This window comes from Castor canadensis, chromosome 11 (genome assembly GCF_047511655.1).
Source record: "Castor canadensis chromosome 11, mCasCan1.hap1v2, whole genome shotgun sequence".
Taxonomy (NCBI): domain Eukaryota; kingdom Metazoa; phylum Chordata; class Mammalia; order Rodentia; family Castoridae; genus Castor; species Castor canadensis.
This window is the reverse complement of record NC_133396.1, coordinates 69,610,225-69,629,416: the sequence shown is the minus strand read 5'-3', so window position 1 is coordinate 69,629,416 and position 19,192 is coordinate 69,610,225. Positions and strand designations below refer to the sequence as shown.

General features: G+C 36.3%; 2 pseudogenes; both read left to right on the top strand.

Moving 5' to 3' along the window:
- Positions 1-2,373: 2,373 nt before the first annotated feature.
- LOC109679716 (survival motor neuron protein-like) lies at positions 2,374-4,415 on the top strand (annotated as a pseudogene).
- A 49-nt stretch (positions 4,416-4,464) lies between these two features.
- Positions 4,465-17,376, top strand: LOC109679717 (histone-binding protein RBBP7 pseudogene; annotated as a pseudogene).
- The last annotated feature ends 1,816 nt before the right edge of the window (positions 17,377-19,192 follow it).

The window sequence follows — 19,192 nt, the reverse complement described above, 5'->3', positions numbered from 1 at the left end:
TTTACAGTCACCTGGCTCCCCTGGCTTTGTTTATTTAGAGTTCTCCTGGATGCATGTCCCTTTTATTTTCTCCAGTATACAGCCCTACCCTGTTGCAATTGCAGTCCTGTATTATTTAGAGTTCGTGTGGGGAGGTGCTCCTCCCCCACTTTCCAGTGGACCATGCCACACTTTAGCTGCTGTTGGAAGCCTTCTCTTCTGCAAGCACACTGGGGGAGGTGGTGACACACCTGCCTTCTCTGGTGGTGAAGTTCAGGTGGGAAAGTGACGTTCCCCCTCTCCCATGGAGCTTTGCACACCACAGCCACTGTTACAAGCTTTCCCCGCTCCAAGGTTGCTGGGCAAGGGTCACCAGTCCTGCCTTCTCTGGCTGGCTTGTTTATTTAGTTTGCGTGAGGGAACTCCCACACCCTGGAGCTTCCGGTGCCCTTCCCTCTTTGTTATATGTCTTTTTTTTTCAGCTGCTTGTTTATTATTCAGGGTTTTTTTTCTTTTTTTACCTGGGTGGGGGTCAATCTGTCCAGGGGGCTATGTTGATTTGTCCCAGAGAATACCATGTTCCACTTATTTGCTCACCTGGTGGTCCACTAAGCAGGGTAGGAGCTGGCCTCTGGTGGTGTGGGAGCCCTCCTGGTTTCTCTGTTTAATGTAGTGGGGGGATGCTGTGTGTAGGCTGGGAGTGTGGAGATGTCAGAGTGTTGTCTCTTCTTGGTGGTTTTTCTGGCCAGGTGTATCTCCAGCATCTCACCAAGAGTTTACTTTAGGAATCACACTTTCTGCTTCCTCCCTCTAGTCACCATCTTGGAATCCCTCTGTTTTGTTTCTATCACTTTACTTCCTTAACATTTTCCCATGTTCTAAAATTCCATTGTTCTAAAATGATTTAGGGGCTCTTTTTTTGAATCAGGCTTTTTACGCAGAATATTTTACAAGGGAACCCAACATAGTCAAGTAATTATATGTAAGGTGTTTTCTGAAATCAGTTATTAAGATTGTGCCAAGAATGAAAAATGGCTAAGGACCAATTGGAGCTTCTTTCTTTCTCCCTATTCTTCTTTGCACTTCTTCCCATGCGTGAATTCGTTCACAATTCTAATCCTTTCCTGATCTCTTGGACTATTTTCTATTCTGAAAATTGATGTTGAAACAGTAAGTCTTCTATGTGCTGAAGTTTCCACATTTTTCAATACACTATAGACTCTTTGCTATAAACCACTTGTGACTGTGCTCAGAAATTAAGACAAGGTAATAAAACAAGATCATTCCTGTCCTCCAAAAATTATAATGCAGTGGGAAAAACTCACAACTGTTTTATCACATATTTTCATTTCTTCTGAACTTCCTGGCCAGTTAACTGAGAATCCAAGACGCAACTATGCTTCTACCTTTTGCAACAACTGAAGCTCAGGGAAAGAAAGTATGCCGAGGTGAAAAAGGATTATCTGAGCTTCAGCAATTCCCTGTAGGAATTCTTCATATAAAGCATTCATGAGTGCCTCCTAATAAAGAGCATTTTGAGCTGAAAGATTACACTCACTTTTCTTTTTCTAAAATTATACATCTAAGCACAGAACACTGACTGATCTGCACTGGCCTTGTTACTGATATTGCATCCATTGTATTCACATATAAAGTTGCCTTGAGTTTATGGAATTCTTTCTATTGTGTCTCAAAAATCATGTTCAGCTATAGATCAGAAGGCATAGATAATTTATAGTCAACATGAAGAGACTTTTTAAACCTTAGAGTCCATTTTCTTATGACAATGCTTATTGTGTTCATTTTCCATAGTGATTCCACTACCTTGAATGCATCTTGCCAGTGTCCAACCTCTAAACAAGCAGGTGGCCTGATGTTACAGTATGCTTCCAGTTTCTTTTAGATCCAGTGTTCTTGCAAATTTTGTTCCATAAATGAAACAGTGAAGGCATTAACTCAATAATACTGCTTAGGAAAAGGAAAGACTGACTGTGGACAATTCTTGTAATTTCCAAGCATCACTGTTGGTGATACAACATTAAACCAGTCTGCACATGTGTGTTACTAATGAGAAATAATGTAAAATATAAGCCAACAACCCAATTTTCTACAATGTCAGTGATTTTATTAATTTTTACCACCACCACTATCTCCTGGTTTCACTTGCTTTTTTTCTATATTTTTTTGGCTATGTCATCTTTCCTTGTCAGTGTTGAAAACTTTCCTCATAGATTCTGAACAGTGCATTTTGTATATAATTGAAGTACATTTCTGTTTCTTTTCACTGATGGGAATGGCAGCACAATGAGGAAACAGAGCTTATTGGCCTCCATACATAAATCCCATGGGCTCAAAATATCCTGTAGTTCTGGTCACTTCTTATTCTGTAATGGCATGAGGACCCTTAAGTATCCAGCTAATGGTGTTCCTAGCAGCAGTCACAATGCCTCCAGATCTTCAATGCTCATGATTCTGGACATCAAGTCACCTATCTTAAAGGTGGGTAATTTTATCTGGTTGAGTGTCACTAACTCCAGACCTGTATACTCCCATGTGCATTTGCACAGCATAACTGAATGTGTGAATCACTCAGACAACATACTCTTCACTAGAATATCTGAGATTAAAACACAAATAAATAAAAGAAATTAGAGCTTTCATCACATCATCAGCTTCTGAATAAGAGCAATGGGCTTCAGAATGCACCACTTCATGGTGTCATCTGTACACTAGTGTGGCTTTTCTCCCAGCACATCATCCAACACCCACAGAAGTTCAGTTCCAACTTGTGCCATCATGCCACATGAAAATCACATAGAAAGTGGTATTGGGTTTTGTCCACATTCACTGGTAGAAGGGATAGAAAGCATAATCACACATATGTGTTCGTGATAAACTTGATTGTGGATCTTGCTTATACTTTATGAGATTCCCATGCTTGTTTCCTTATTTATTGTCTGTTTACTGATGGACTTTTACCAAGAAAGGGGGGAATTGTGATTTGTCTGCTACAATTTCATTTTACTTTATTTTTTTATTTTATTGTTTCTACATTTTACTTTAAAACCATCTGTTCCTTTCTATTTGTTTTGATTATCACAATTTCTAAGGTAAGAGACACCGAGTTATTGTGAAATCTGGATTTCCTAACAGGATATTCCTTTAAAAAATGAGTATTTCCTAAGTTACATGATAAATCAGTCAAATAAATATACCACCTCCATAATTAAAACAGAAATGTAAGAAGCTGGCATGGTGGTCAATGTCCATAATTCCAGCTTCTCAGGAAGCAGCAACTGGGAAAATTGCAGTTCAAGGACAACCTGGGCATTATGGTGTATGCTTGTAATCCTGGGAGGTGTTGGTAGGAGAATTGTGTTTTGAGGTCAGTCTCAAACAAGAGACTGCATCCAAATGATAAATAAGCAAATACAGCTGGGGAGATCCCTCAAGTGGTAGACCTCCTGCCTAACAAGTACAAGACCCTGACTTCAAATCCCAGTACTGTCACTCTGGAGATATAGCCCATGCCCACCATGCACCCTACAGCAGGCTCACCATGGTGAAGGCAGTGGCTCAGAACTAGAAGAGTCTGTGCTGTTCCATTGTGGCACCAGCCAAAGTGATGATTCTGACATTTGGGATGGTACAGCACTGATAAAAGCTTATGATAAAGCTGTAGTTTCCTTTAAGCATGCTCTAAAAAATGGTGATATTTGTGAAACTTTAGATAAACCAAAAGGTACACCTAGAAAAAAACCCATTAAGAAGAATAAAAGCCAAAAGAAGAATAGCACAACTCCCTTGAAACAGTAGAAAATTGGTGACAAATGTTCTGCCATTTGGTCAGAAGATGGCTGCATTTACTCAGCTAACATTGTTTTGGTTGATTTTAAGAGAGGAGCCTCTGTTGTGATTTATACTGGATATGGAAATAAAGAGAAGCAAAATCTGTCTGATCAACTTTCTACTTCCCCAGCCTCTGAAGTAGCTAATAATATAGAACAGAATGCCCAGGAAAATGAAACTGAAAGTCAAGTTTCAACAGATAAAAGTGAGAACTCCATGTCTCCAGGAAATAAGCTAAATGATAATAAATCAAAAGCTACTCCATGGAACTCATTTCTCCCTCCACCACCCTCAATGCCATCATCCAGATTGGGACCTGGAAAGCCAGGTCTAAAATTCAGTGGTCCACCACCACCACCTCTACCACAGCCTCCACTGCCCCACATCTTGTCATGTTGGATGCCTCCATTTCCTTCTGGGCCATCAATGACCCCCCCACACCTCAAATATGTCCAGATGCTCTTGATGGCTCTGATGCTTTAGGAAGCATGCTGATCTCTTGGTACATAAGTGGCTATCACACTGGTTATTACATGGGTTTCTCACAAAATCAAAAAGAAGGGAGGTGTTCACATTTCAATCGATGAGTTCAGTGCTCTCCCAAGGGGACTGGTGATTTGATATTCCCTGGCCGATATGAACAAAAGTCTTATTCTTGTCATAGACACCTGGCTGAGTGGCAACATCATCTGCACTCTTCCCTGGTTCCATGTGCTCCAAGCCTGAAGAGCTAGCAAAGTGCTGTTATGGAAGAGTCAATTTGAGTAACTCAACAATGGAATGTACTTACAAGAAACTCAAGATTACATTCAGTATAGAAAGTCTATCTGTCAAATTGTAATTAAGCACCTTTATATAATACTAACTTTCTTAGTATGTTAAGCTTTTTATTAATGCCTTTGAAAATAAATGAAAAAAATTTTGAAGAAAAACCAGTACTGCCAAAATATAAAAATAAATAAATGAAAAGTCCCCTACCATACCTGTGAACATCAGTGGGCCAAAGGAGTTTCCATGTCCTATTGGTGGTAAAAGATCACCTTGTTGTTACTCTCCTTATCATTTTTTTGAATATCTTGTGGACCATCATTTTGTTTATAACAAAAATGAATCATTAGAATAATGTTACACATATGAACCTCAATGTTCATCAGGAGGTTCAATAAACCTTGCAATTCTACAAATGTAACTAGAGTTTATTTGTGAAACAATTTCCAGTTCCATATTGGTGCAGCACACTCTGAACAGAAGCACTACTGCTCACACTTGAAATCATCAGTCTTCTTGACTTTAGCCATTCCAGGGGGTAATAGTATAGTATCTATACTATATAGTGCTTTTAATTTTTCTTTTATATCTCTTCTTTTCTTTAGGGATATAGCATATGTTGTGGCTAAATAGTAGACATGTATGGAAATAAGATAACAAACTAGAGACAGACATTTTATCATAAAAATATACTATTTTTCTGTCCTGTTGTGCTCTGACGTAATTTATTTCAAAACAGCACAAGCTGTTTCATTTGCAGGAGTGGGGAATGTTATAATGAATCTGTGTGTGTTCCCATGCAGAATTCTTGGATGAAATCTAAATATTACAATAAGGCTGAACACTATGGTAGAGATAGAAGGATTGCAGCTTGAGGCCAGCACAGGTAAAAAGTTTGTGAAACCCCACCTCAACCCACGCTGAGCACAGAGGTACACACATATCACCCTAGCTATGAAGAGAAGCACAGATAAGAGGATTGCATTCTAAGCCAACATAGAGAAAAGGTGAGACACTAGCTCAAAAATAACCAGCTCAAAATGGGCCGGTAGACTGGCTCAAGTGGTAGAGTACTCACCTAGCAAGAGCCAGACCCTGAGTTCACCCCCAGTACATAGAAAAAAAATTACAATAGTCTATCATAGGCTCATACTACATAATTTAATAATCAAATAGTATTTTAATTTCTATAGATAATCCAATAAAGATTATTTGCTCCAGTTTTATGGGATTGCTAAGCATCTTCAATTCATTCTGAAGAAAAGAACTTAATTAATGTACTCTTGTTATTGTCTATGGGCTACATATTAATAAGACTCCATAAACATTCAATTACTAAAGTATAAGGCACACTGAGATAATGCAATAAAGCAGGAAGGAAATTCTGTAGGAGGTGAGGGAATGACACATTTCTATTATATGAAATAAATTTTCTTTAGTGCAGTGCCAACTGGCAGGTTATTCATTTTTAGATGTAGTTTGAGATGAAAATGAAATATCTTGCAGTCTTTGATACTTTGTCCTACTAGAATTCTTGTGCTCATGGAATAGTATTAGAACTATTTATCTAGACATGCAATACACAGGCAGAAGTTTGGAAGTAAGGGTTCAAGTGTAAGATATATACTATCTATAGAATAAAATATATTTATATATGGAGAAAAGTAGATAGATATATGTCTGCATATGAGTATATGCAAGTAATTCCTATGCATGCAGTGTGGAAGCATATATGTGTTTTGTCTGTTTGTTCTAGCGAGGCAAGTTACATGATCAGATCTGTCTTCTGTGGAAAGATGTAAGGATGTCAGTGATGGCAACTACTTGTTAGGTTGATTTTGAAGACACGAAAATTATGAGCACTTAAAATGGCTAATTTCATAGCCTAATAGGGTTAGAACCAATGGAACAAATATGGGGGAGAGGAAAATGATTATAAGATAGCAATGTTATAACTTAATGTATACTCTGTTGGTTGAAGAGCATATTTTAAACTACAGTTAAGTGATGAGTGCTGATAAGGACCTTAGGGAAGCACATGACCTCTGGAGATACAGTGGATGGAGATACGGTGGGATAAATCTATGTGGACATGCTGAACTTGTGACAGATAAGAGAAAATGTTTAGCAGTCAATTTAAAAAGGAGACATGGTATCCATAAGAAAGGTTGATGAATGTGGGCATAAGATCACAGGAATATTGCCTGGAGTCATTAGAAGAAATGATTGCTCTGAGGGAAAGAGACCCATGGGGTTAAGGGGGAGATTATCAAATATGTGCATTGATGTGGTTTATTTTCAGTGACTAAGGGCAGATGATTCACTCAAGGAGATGTAGAGCAAATGAAAAGATTAGATGAACTAGATGACTTAAATGATTTGGAGGCCAGGTTAGTCAAGGCATAAAAGAAAGAAAATATCAATTTACCCTCTCATCCTTTGATAAAAAAAAGTCATGAATCATAATTAATATTATCAACTTCAAGAGGAGGCTACCAAGAAGTAGAGATAATAAAATATCTTTCCTCGGCTAAATAAATAATGAAACTAGGATTTTATTAAAGTTAAATAAGACCCTGGAATGGACAATAATGGATCACTGGTTTATTAGGATAAATTTAATTGTATTGCACTAACAGACTAGCCCTTTGAGCACCATTGCTTATCACAGTAAAGATTTTCTTGGACTTATAACTGCATGTGTCATTGAAGGGTTTTGGAATGTTGGGCTCTGATCAATATATCATCTCTAAGTCAGATGGAGGTTGTATCTGATGGACTGGCTACCAACAATGGTTGGCATGGAAAATTAAGTTGCATTATTCTTCATTGTCTGTTTTGTGAATTAGCCCATAAGTAACACAAATCCATTGGCAATACAGTCCATTCTGTAGAACCTGTCACCAAGTTATAACATTGAAAAAGGGAGTGGAGAAATGAGAAAGAAGAAATACTGTATATGAGAAATTTTACTGCTTACCTCCATTGCAAAGTAATAGTAAGGGAGAAAGTGACAAATTTGAACCAAACAGTAGGGGATAATTTTTATGTTTACAGATCAGGAAGAGTAATCAAAACAGAAAAATAACTGAAGACACAAAACAGGCAAAGATAAATTGATGAACTGACATTGCAAATAAGACTGCTCTTTTCCTCTTTCTTTAAAAATAAAGTATTGACTTATTTGATAACATTTAGCTTCAATAAAGTTTTCTTGTGTCTAATACTTCAGATACTAAACATATCCCTAGTCTATAATAGACCCTCAGTAGTATTTTTCAAGTAAGTGCATGAATTATCTAATTAGGTTGAAAGTGTTTTAGTGACCCATTTCCTATATACACTTGTATGCAGGAAATCAGAATTTTTTCAGAGTGAGGGAAGATTTCTCAAAGCTTACAAAGAAACATGAGAAATGCTACAAAAATTGTCATCTATTCTAATGAGTCTTAATCATATTTTCTAGAAACAAGCTATAATAGCTAGTGAAATAGGGATCTCCATGACTTTGTATGAAGTAGTATGTGTAATAAATTTTTGTAGTGTCTGGAACACAAAGGGAATATAGCAATCCATTAAAGTATAATCAACATTAATAGACTTCCAGAAAAAAAATATTTTGTATCCTTTATTTTAGTAACTTAAAAATTACCTTCTGAAGAGAATGAAACAGTATTCTACTCAACCTGGTTCCTCTTCCTAAAGGTAATTACTACTAATATTTTTGGCATGTACTATTCTAAAAATATATAACATGCATGCAGATAGACAGACCATAGATAACTAACTAGGTAGATTTATGATAATTTTTAACTTAAGAAGGTAATATATATATGCATATATAGATATACTTTTTAGTACATTGCATTAGGATGTCTTTAAAAATGATTTATGAAAAAGATAAAGATGTGATTTAAAAAGATGTTTTTCAAATACAGTTATACTACATTAAATCCAATGTATATTGATTTTCAAAAGTAACCTCAAATTTCAAGTGTTTTAAGTTCACCACTTTAACAATTAGAAACTCTTATCAGTGTTTATCTGTCACATTTTTCATTAGGCAATTATTACTGATTATAATATAGTATACTCTTACTAATTTATCTCATTATTTAATCATATAATTCTTAAATTGAACAACAATGAAGCCAATGAAAATGTATTCATTTGAAATTATCAAACTATATACTTTCATTTCAGAAATAGCAAAGAATAAAATTGTCTGAGTCATTGACATAAGAATTAAAATATATACTAATCACCTTAAACTGCCACTCTGAGTTATACATCATAGCCTTTGGTTAAGAGTCAATCTCCAAGGTTTTGTTTTGAATGCAATAATCAGTGCTATGTGAACAATATTGGGTCAAATACAATGTGGATATAATAACCAAAAGTGGGGGATAGATGGCTTATGACCCAACATCACTGTACAGTATCAATTAATGTTAAATTTCACTTTAAATTGTTATAAGACCTTTCACCAGACTGTGAGCCTCATTAAGAAACTATACCTCATTTGTACTTATAGTCACAGTGCTTACATTTGCATCTATTTGGCTCCTAAAAGTTTATTGAAAAACATTTGAAGGAATTAATAACTCCATTAGTAAATGGCTATTTAAAAATAGTCATATAAATTAATCCTTTATATAAGAACATTGACTAACATATTATATATTGTGAACTTTAGATCTGTACATTTTCTTTTTGTTTTTTCTTTGAGAATTTTGTGTGTCTGAATGTGTGTGTGTATATATACTCTGGGAATACTTTGTTCATGTGTGCATGCCAGGGATAGATCCAGACCTTCACAAATGCTAAGAAGGTACTTTTCTACTGAGACACAACTCAGCTCTGTCTGCATATTTTCTAATTCTTACTTATTATTTCCTCCATTTTGGACTTTTATGAAAGAGTACATTTTCTTTTAAAGAGTTGAATCAAGCAGACCAGCATGGTGGCAAACACCTCTAATCCCAGGTATCATGAGGTGAAGATCTGAGGATAATGATTTGAGGCCAACCTATGAAAAAGTTAGAAAGATCTCATCTCGACAAAGGAGCTGGGCATGATGGCTCATAATTACATGATGACATGTAATTCCAGCTACATGGAAGGTGTAAGTAGGAGGATCATGGACCAAGGCTAGTCCCAGGCAAACATGTGAGACCCTATCCAAAAATAAGCATAACTTGGGGGCCATTCACAGTCCCTCTGGACAAAACTGGTGGCAAAAAACACAGAAGGAATATTTCACCCCTTCATGGGGGAGAGGAGCTGAATGCAAAGCTGGAAAAGCCCTTGTGGGGATGGAGTGGCTCAGTAGCCCTTGTAGAAGAAAGCCAAGCACTGAATTGCCTTGTAGAAACTGGGAGCAAGCTGAAAACCATCTCACTAAGAGAAAAGCTCATTTCTAACTCATGGGATTGCCCTGTGAGTGGAAGGAGTTGGCAACTGCTCATTTACCAACCCCTCATGGGACCATTTCTGAGAACCTGCATGCTCTAGAGGCCCCACTTCACTAGCTCAAACACCCAGACCTGAACCCCCCAAAGCTGTCTGACAGGGAAGAGCTACATGCTTTAACATACAACTCAACTTAGCGACCTTTAGAAGGGACAGTCTTGGCTAAAGCCCCTATTAAAAAAAAAAGTGTCACCACCTCAACCTGAATTCAGAAGAGACTCCAGAACATTCATTCAACTGATTATATACGAGTGTGTATATATATATATATATATATATATATATATATGCTGATTATGTATAATATATGTATAATCTTTTTTACTTTACTTTTCTATTTTAATTTTTTGTATATGTTTTTAATTTTAATTTTGACTTTATTTTCTTTATTTTTTTCTTCCATCTTACTGTTACCTACCTCCCTTCTCCATTCTGTCCTAAAATTAACTTGCTCAGCCCTCTATTATCCCAGTTTGCTTTCTTATTCTAATTTTTTCTTTCTTATCTTTTTCCATCTTATCCCCCTTCCTTTTCTCCTACCCACCTTCCTGTCCTCTCCTTCCCTTTCCTCCCACTGCCTTGAACTCCTCAAAACACACCAACCACTGAATAGTCTATTATGCTAATTTTACACATTACCTCAGCCTTCCTATCCCTTGGCAACCTGGACAATACCACTCTATTGGACTACATCTCAACACACACTAGGGACTTAGTACACTAGAACTCCCAAGGTTTACACCCTTACCCCCTCAACCCATCCCACTTCCTGCTCCTTCAAAGAGAGTGTTGGCTCTTTCAATACCTAAGTATCAGCTTCTACCCAAACAGTGGTTATCCCACCAATCTTCATGGCTTATAGATAATATCACCAAGGGGTTCACTACATATTGTGTAAATAGCTGGTCTGCCATTGAATCAGTGAATCTGTTATTGTTAATTTATACTGCCTAGGCAGGGAACAGAAACAGCACATGAACCTAGCTAATGACTAAGCCAGACATTGTACAATATTTGTGTCAAGAGGACAATTACAGGTGATTAAAATTCCCAATTAGTCACTCAACAACTAAGGGGCACAGCACATTGTAGAACCATGGGGAGAAGAAGGAGGCCAGGAAAGCTTATACCCCCAAAAAACCAACAATTCAATGGATGATTTAGTAGGAAATGAAGAAAATGAATATCCAGTTCCTGACCCCAACAGAACAATGATAAATAACAACAAGGAACTCAGTGACACACACAAAAAAATCTCTCAAAGAGGAAATTATACATGATAATACTGAGAAACTCATGGAGAAGCTACAAGACATTATTAACCAGAAAGTACAAGATGCACTCAAGAATTATCATGACACCACAAATAAAAAACTTGTGAAGTCACAGAAACAACTAAATGAACTCAGAGAGGACTTCAACAAATTCAAAGTGAAATAAAGGAGACTATTAAAAAAAGATATATCAAATAAGGAAGACAATACATGGTATCTTAACAAAGATATAGAAAACCTCAGAGAAAAGAATCAAACAGAAACCCTGGAAATAAAACATTCCTTAAATTAAATAAAATATATAAGGGAAAGCTACTCTAGCAGATTAGAACAAGTGGAAGACAGAATCTCAGGACTTTGAATACAAAATAGATTTTAAAGAACAAAAAAGGAGAACTCTTAGACAAAAGTCTCAAAAGCTGTAAAAGGAGTATGCAAGAACTAACCAATTCCATCAAAAGACCAAACCTGCAAATCATGGGCATAGAAAAAGAGTTGCAAGCCAAAGGGATATATAATATATTGAACAAAATAATAGCATAAAATATCCCAAATCTTGAGAAAGAGTTGTTCATTCAGGTACAGGGAGCCTTCAGGACACCAAATAGTCTTGCCCAAAATAGAACCTCTCCATAGCACATTAACATCAAAACAACAAACACAGAGAACAGAGAAAGAATATTGAAGGTGTAAGAGAGAACAAAGCAAAAAATGTGTAAAGGTAAACCCATCAAAATAACAGCAGATTTCTCAACTTAAACTTTAAAAACAAGATGGGTGTGGAGTGATGTATTTCAGGGACTGAATGAAAACAATTTCAGTCCTAGGATACTCTACCAGCAAAACTATCATTCAAAATTGATGGAGGAATAAAAGTCTTCCACATAAAACAATACATCACCAACAAGCCACCACTACAGAAGATTCTTCAAAGAATTCTGCACACAAAAGACAAAAACAAACATAATTGTGAAAGTATGGGAAGCATTAAACCTCACGAGAAGAACAAAAAAGCACTCAGAGAGTAGCATTGAATCTGCTGCACACACTTAAATTTTTAAACAACAAAGAACAACTAAATGGCAAGAATCTAATAATGCCTAATAATCTTCTCTTAAAAATGATAGATGACTTTTCTTCAGAAAAATCATAATTGTCCCATTGATAAGGCATTTCTTCTTTTATATAGTTTGGGTCCTCGTGGTAGTAAAATGAGAAATGTGTAGAAAATTATTCTACCCTCATAGAAAACCTATATTCCTTTCGGCATTATTCTGTATAAAAGTCCGTTGAACCCTCTAATCACAGGTGAAGTCTTTTAGACATTCTTTTGGTCTTCAGCTCACCAACCCTCCACTCTTTACTTCTAAGCCCAGACACCTGCCATGGCACAACCAGCCATATGTCTCCTCTTACTTCCAAGCTCTCTGTATGAGTTCACAGTAGTGCAGATAGAGAACAAAGCTCATTAGTTATCCATTCCCACTGTCTGTCACTTAGCAGCTCTTAGTGATGAATTTTAATATAGATCAGATATTTATATCTATTTCTGCATACATTTTAGTTTGTATCTTTACTTTTTACTCCATAAGAAATTCCATTCAAATCCCTATACTTGCTGATTTCTATAGATAAACCTCTACATTTTGCCTTACCTCATTTTTCTTCTTGGTCTCTAAGGACTTGGTGGAATATGAGACTTCAAAATCAATCTTCCCACTTAAGCTTGGATCTGATCATTTGTCATCTTTGACCAGAAAATACACATTCAAACACTTTTTCTTCCCTCTTTCCTAAATGTTTTTAATACTAACTGTTTCCTTTTCCAAATGATTTAACTATCCTTTCATTTGAATTTTTTTCAGTTTCTCACAAGAATGCAAAACAGAACATAAACCCTAGTCTGTATTCCTTTCCAAAATATCATTGTGTCTCCTTAAAACCTACTGGGCAAGAAATTCTCCAATAGGTAGCTTTTCCTGCTTAAATTTTACTTAACACATTAGAATTATTCTGATAAAAGTTTTAATGATATCTTAATTGAGTCATTCAGAACTTGTTTTATTTATTGTTATCAGGCATTACTTTATTTTATCACTTTTACATTTACTTACATGTGTATACATTGTTTGTGCCACCTCCCCCAACCCCACCCCACTGCTTCCAGGCAAAACCTGTTCTGCCCTCTTTTTTTTTTAGTAAGAAAGACAAAGTGTTTTTGCTAGCTAAGGATAGCTATACAGAAAGCTTCCTAGCATTGCTTCCATGTACATCTGTGTTACAATCTCTTATTCTTCAATTTTGTTGAAGGGAAAGCATAGGAGATAATAGGAAGGACATAGCATTGTTGCTAGTTTGAGATAACGATAACTATACAGAGTGATTCCTAGCATTGCTTCCATGCACATGTGCATTGCTACCCACACTAGTTTGTCTCTACCAGACCTCTTCATTACTTCCTGGTCCACTTCCCATAGTGGGCTCTGCCAGTTTAAGATTACTATATTCTTTCCTCTATAGTGAGCACATCAATCACATTCAATTTTTAGGTTTCCTTTACTTTCCTCATATCTCCTGTGCCTGTTCTCCCCTTAGTGTGTGATCCATTTCCAATAACATTACTGCATTTGTTTTTGGTCTAAAGAACTTATTTTGATGTACATATTTAGTTAAATTTCTAACTCATACTTACTGCCCACTTACCAGTTATTACATAGTGTCTTTAAAAGTGATATACTTTTATATTATGTTCAATTTTGAATAATATGCAAATGAATAGAAAATCACAATGACAGCTATTTTCTATCAGCACTTTGAAGATTTTATTCCATTATCCCCTGGCCATTTTTAGTGTAGCTGTGAAATCACTTCTCTACATGGTAATGTGTCTTCTCTCAATATATTTTTTAATGGAAGAATCTTCATAACAGTAGTGATAATTGTATAATGGTCCCATCCACCCATCACCAGTCATTCAGAACTATAACATTTTCTCAACCTTTCACAATCTATGCCCCTCTCCTTTATTTCTTAGTTCAGACCAACATATGCCAGATGTGTTTTCATGGTTTTACCAGTTAAATGTCACAAATGCATGAGTTTTTTCTTTCTGTTGTTATGCTATTGGATTAGTCAGTTCTCCATCACTGTAATTAATACCTCAGATAATTATCTTATATATAAAACTTATTTATCTTAGCTCACAGATTTAGCATTTCCAGTCCATGATTGATTGGTCCCATTCTGGGGGCTTAGGTTGAGGCAAGATATGGCAGGAGTGTATAGCAGAGCAAAGCCACTCACCTCATGAGCCAAGAAGCAAAGGAGAGAGAAGAAGGGACAGATTCCATAATTCCCTTCAAAGGAGTGAATATGTTCAGAGTGCACCTACGGAAATATCTGAATGAAAGTTCCTTGTGTAATTAATACATGTTAATAAAAATATGAACTCACTTAAAATTTTTGCTCCTCTGTCCTTTTTAAATCAACAGCAAAATCTGAAACTTAAGTTGCATTCCTTTGAATCACATAAGGATGAAATATTCCAGATTCACTGATCCCTTCACAATGAGACTATTTTGGCTTCTAGTGGTACTGATAACAGACTGAATGTCCAGGATTTAAGTAAAATTATAGCATGTAACAAGAATAAGAGCAAATGCTGAAATTTTAACTCATTAATTTTTAGAGTAAGAACTTGACTCTCTAGAACCCAAATGCATTTTATATTTAATATTTTATGTTTATATTTAATTTTAATGAGTGTTAATAACTAACACTCATCATTCATTTAGGTAATTAAATTATTTGATTCTTAATTAGCAAGAGTCTTCTCAAGTTTTCTCCTCTGAACCCTTATACACTTTTGGTATGAATAAAAACTAGTGCAACCACTATGGAAAAAATATGGACATTCATCAAAGATAAAAACAGACCTACCTTATGACCCCACCATACTACTTTTGGGTATATATATCCACAGAAGTGTAAATCGACGTACTGAGCATCATTATTGGGAAGCTGTACACTGGCTGTCACAAGGTGGTTTTGTTCATCAGATGTGTTTGTCCCGAGGATAAGTCGACTAATGATGAAATCTTTCTGTTCAGGTCTGGTTACGTCTAAACTAGCCTTCAACCCTTCTTTTTCCAACAGTATTTAATGGGTTTCATTATGTTACATTCATACATATAAATATATATATGAAATATAAATATATATATTTCAATCTTGCTCAACCCCCAGTACCCTCTCCTTTCCTCCTCCCCACTCCTGCTGATTCCTCCTCCACTCAGCCCTCTTTTTATGCTCAGGTCCCATAATAATAATTATTAATATCATTTTAGGTCTAGATTTCACATAGTAGTGAAAATGTGAATTTGGTCTTTCAAGCTTGGTTCATCTCACTCAACAAAATTATTTTCAGTACCATCCATTTTCTTGCAAATGACATAATTCCTTTCTTTTTTATGAATGAATAATTCTACAATGAATATATATACAACATGTTTTCTTTATCCAGTCATTAGTTGTTGGGCACCTAGGTTGATTTTACAGCATGGCTATTGTGATTAATGCTGTGATAAACATGCATGTGCAGCTAGCCTGGGCCACTCCAGGGCATGGGTCATCACCAAATCATACAGAAAAGGGGTGTTGCTTTTCCATATTTTGTACTCCTCATTGATCACATGTTCTTCCACTGCGTCTTCAAAGGCTGCTTCCTTGTAGGCTATGGCCACAGGCATTTGGGGCTGGGAGGGGGTGTCCCAGGACGGAGTGTTGAGGGAGGAATGGAGAGGCTCCTGGAGCTAGCTCTGTGAGTGGCCTCTAATGTTTCCTCAGATTGTTCTTAAAGAACAAAAATTTCCTCATTCCACTTTGTTACTTCCAATTAGAAAAGACTTTGGAACATTTTAACTATTGCCTTATATTACAGTATTTTATTATTGCTGTTTAGAAAATAAAATATCTCCTTTGTAATAAATACCCTCTAAAGACCCATATGTCAGAGGTTAGGTCTCAAGGGAGATGCTGTTTGGAAGTGGTAGAAATTGAGAATTACGGCATCAGGGAGGTGCTGAGGTGATTGGGGCCATGGCCATGAAGGAGAAGTAAACAGGGCAGGTTACATGCTCCAGAATCCTTGCATCATTGCAACAAAGTTTCCATGCAGCATTATTCTTGTTTTTGACTACACAAAAGCCAGACCCTTCTGGAGAGTGGAACCCAGACTTCTGTCTCCTTGGACATCAGAAGGAAGGCTATGGGCTTTTTTGGAACCCAAATCTCAGTGGGCACTTACTTAGTGTTTCAGATGACCATACCATCTGCCTATGGGACATCAGTGCTGTTCCAAAGGAAGGACAAGTAGAGGCTGCAAAGACCATCTTTACAGGGCATATAGCAGTAGTAGAAGACATTCGTTTCCTGGCATCTGCTCCATGATTTTCTTTTTGGATCTGTTGCTGATGATCAGAAACTTATGATTCGGGATACACGGTCAAACAATACTTCCAAACCAAGCCACTCAATTGATGCTCTCACTATTGAAGTGAACTGCCTGTCTTTTAATCCTTACAATGAGTTCATTCTTGCCACAGGATCAGCTGACAAGACAGTTGTCTTGTGGGATCTGAGAAATCTGAAACTTAAGTTGCATTCCTAATATTCCAGGTTCAGTGATCCCCTCACAATGACACTATTTTGGCTTCTAGTGGTACTGACTGCAGACTGAATGTCTGGGATTAAGTAAAATTGGAGAGGAGCAATCCCCAGAAGATGCAGAAGATGGCCCACCAGAGTTGTTGTCTATTCATGGTGATCACACTGCCAAGATATCTGATTTCTCCTGGAATCCCAATGAACCTTGGGGTTATTGGTTCTGTATCAGAAGACAATATCATGCAGGTGTGGCAGATGGCAGAGAACATTTATAATGATGAAGACCCTGAAGGAAGCATGAATCCAGAAGGACAAGGATCCTAGATATGTCTGCACTTGTAATTTTAGACTTGCTTCTTTTTCCTCTGAACGCTGAGACTGATTTAGCACTGGTTTTGAGACACAGACTTTGTTTAGCTATCCTTCTATAATAGGTACAACCAATGAGGCTATTACCCAAACAGTGAGCATTTTCTAAATATTAACTGGGGGGATTTGATTCAACAAAGCCACAGACTTATATTTAAATATTCTTCAGGAATTTTTTAGTAACAAACCCCGGTCTAAAGTAGCTACAGAAAATGTTATTGTGATTATTTTTCATCTTAAGCTATAGCCCCAAATTCTTTGGACTCTTAAGTAAAAGCTAAAGTAAGTAAGGAATAGAGAAAAATGAGGTAGGTGCCTGAACCATGAAGTATAAATATTGCAAGATGTTGTTTTTATTCAGAAATTAGGGAATATTCAAGTCATACAGGTTCCTACTCTAAACTTTCACACCTGACTTTCCAGGATGCACATTTTCCTATGTAGACAAGTCTCCTCTTGTTTTCTTCAGTTAAGTCAAAATTACATATTCCTTCTTCCCCATTTATTTTTGCTCATTAGTGTATTTCTTGAGCCATTTTCATATTATTCCTTTCCTTTCTGAGAAATGGTTTTTGTTGTGGTTTTTTTTTTTTTTTAACTTGGGACTACCAAGTTGTAAAGATGTATGTTTTGCCTGGCAGTTGTACCACAGGTGGACTGCCAAATTGAAAAGAATGAATTGATAGCTTGTATTTGTTCAAACTAAATTAATCCTTGATAAGAGTTGCTTTTTATTTATTTATTTATTTAGGAGTTAGTCCTTGACCACTAGTTTGATACCATCTCCATTTTGGGTGACCCATTTCACCAGCAGGCCTGTTACTCTTCATTACTAACTGTGTAAGTGCTTCTAATGGAATAAATTGCTTTTGTACATATATATGTATATACATATACATATATATATATATACATATATATATGAATATATATATATATAAAGAATAATCTGAGGAAAGACAATCTGAGGAAAGCCTTTGCAATATATTAACTGATGGGTCCTTCACGAGAAAATAATTACAGATGCCGTAAGTCGTTGTCCTCATAGTTTAAAGCAAACCATATATAATCATTATTATACCCTCTGGGTACAAGTTTAATATTGAATATAAGTATTTAACTAGGAACTTACAATTTGAACTAAGATGTATCTTCTAAAAATAAGTTCAATACAATCATCTGAACATGTTGTTTAAAATGAAGTTAGTAATTCAAAACAATTATTATTATAAGATTAATTGTAACAAAAACAATAACCCCCAGCAAATATAATACATATATCATATACTTATCAGACTTTAAGGAAAATACTAACAAAAAGTTAACTCAATTTAGATAAGCAAAAGAATAATCACCTATTTTCTAGGTGATTTTTAGGGAAATAAAAATTATGAAATAAGATGTTAGCAAATTGGTGGACTAGGAAATCCTAGCTGTTATCCATCCATAAAAGCAGTGAATCAGCCGCTGTCTGTTAACAAAAATACATTGCTGGAGCAACTCAGTGGAGCACAAAATGTGAGGAAAACTGCACAGGAAAAGGTGTGAATCAACTTGCTTGTACTACCCTGTGTCCAAGTAGGCACAACTCACCACCAAAGGTACACTCTCGGGTGACATAAACACCAGGATGAAGTGTTGAAGACATTGTGCTTCAGGGAGAAACAAAAGCAAAGCCTGGCTACTCCAATCCGTCCCTTTCAGTCTCAGGATGTAGCACTTGCAGCACAGTCTATAGTTACTATTGAGAAGTAGAGGTGAGACAAGGCCAGAAGACAACTGAGTTGTTCATGGCCACCTGGAGAACTTTCTGCAGT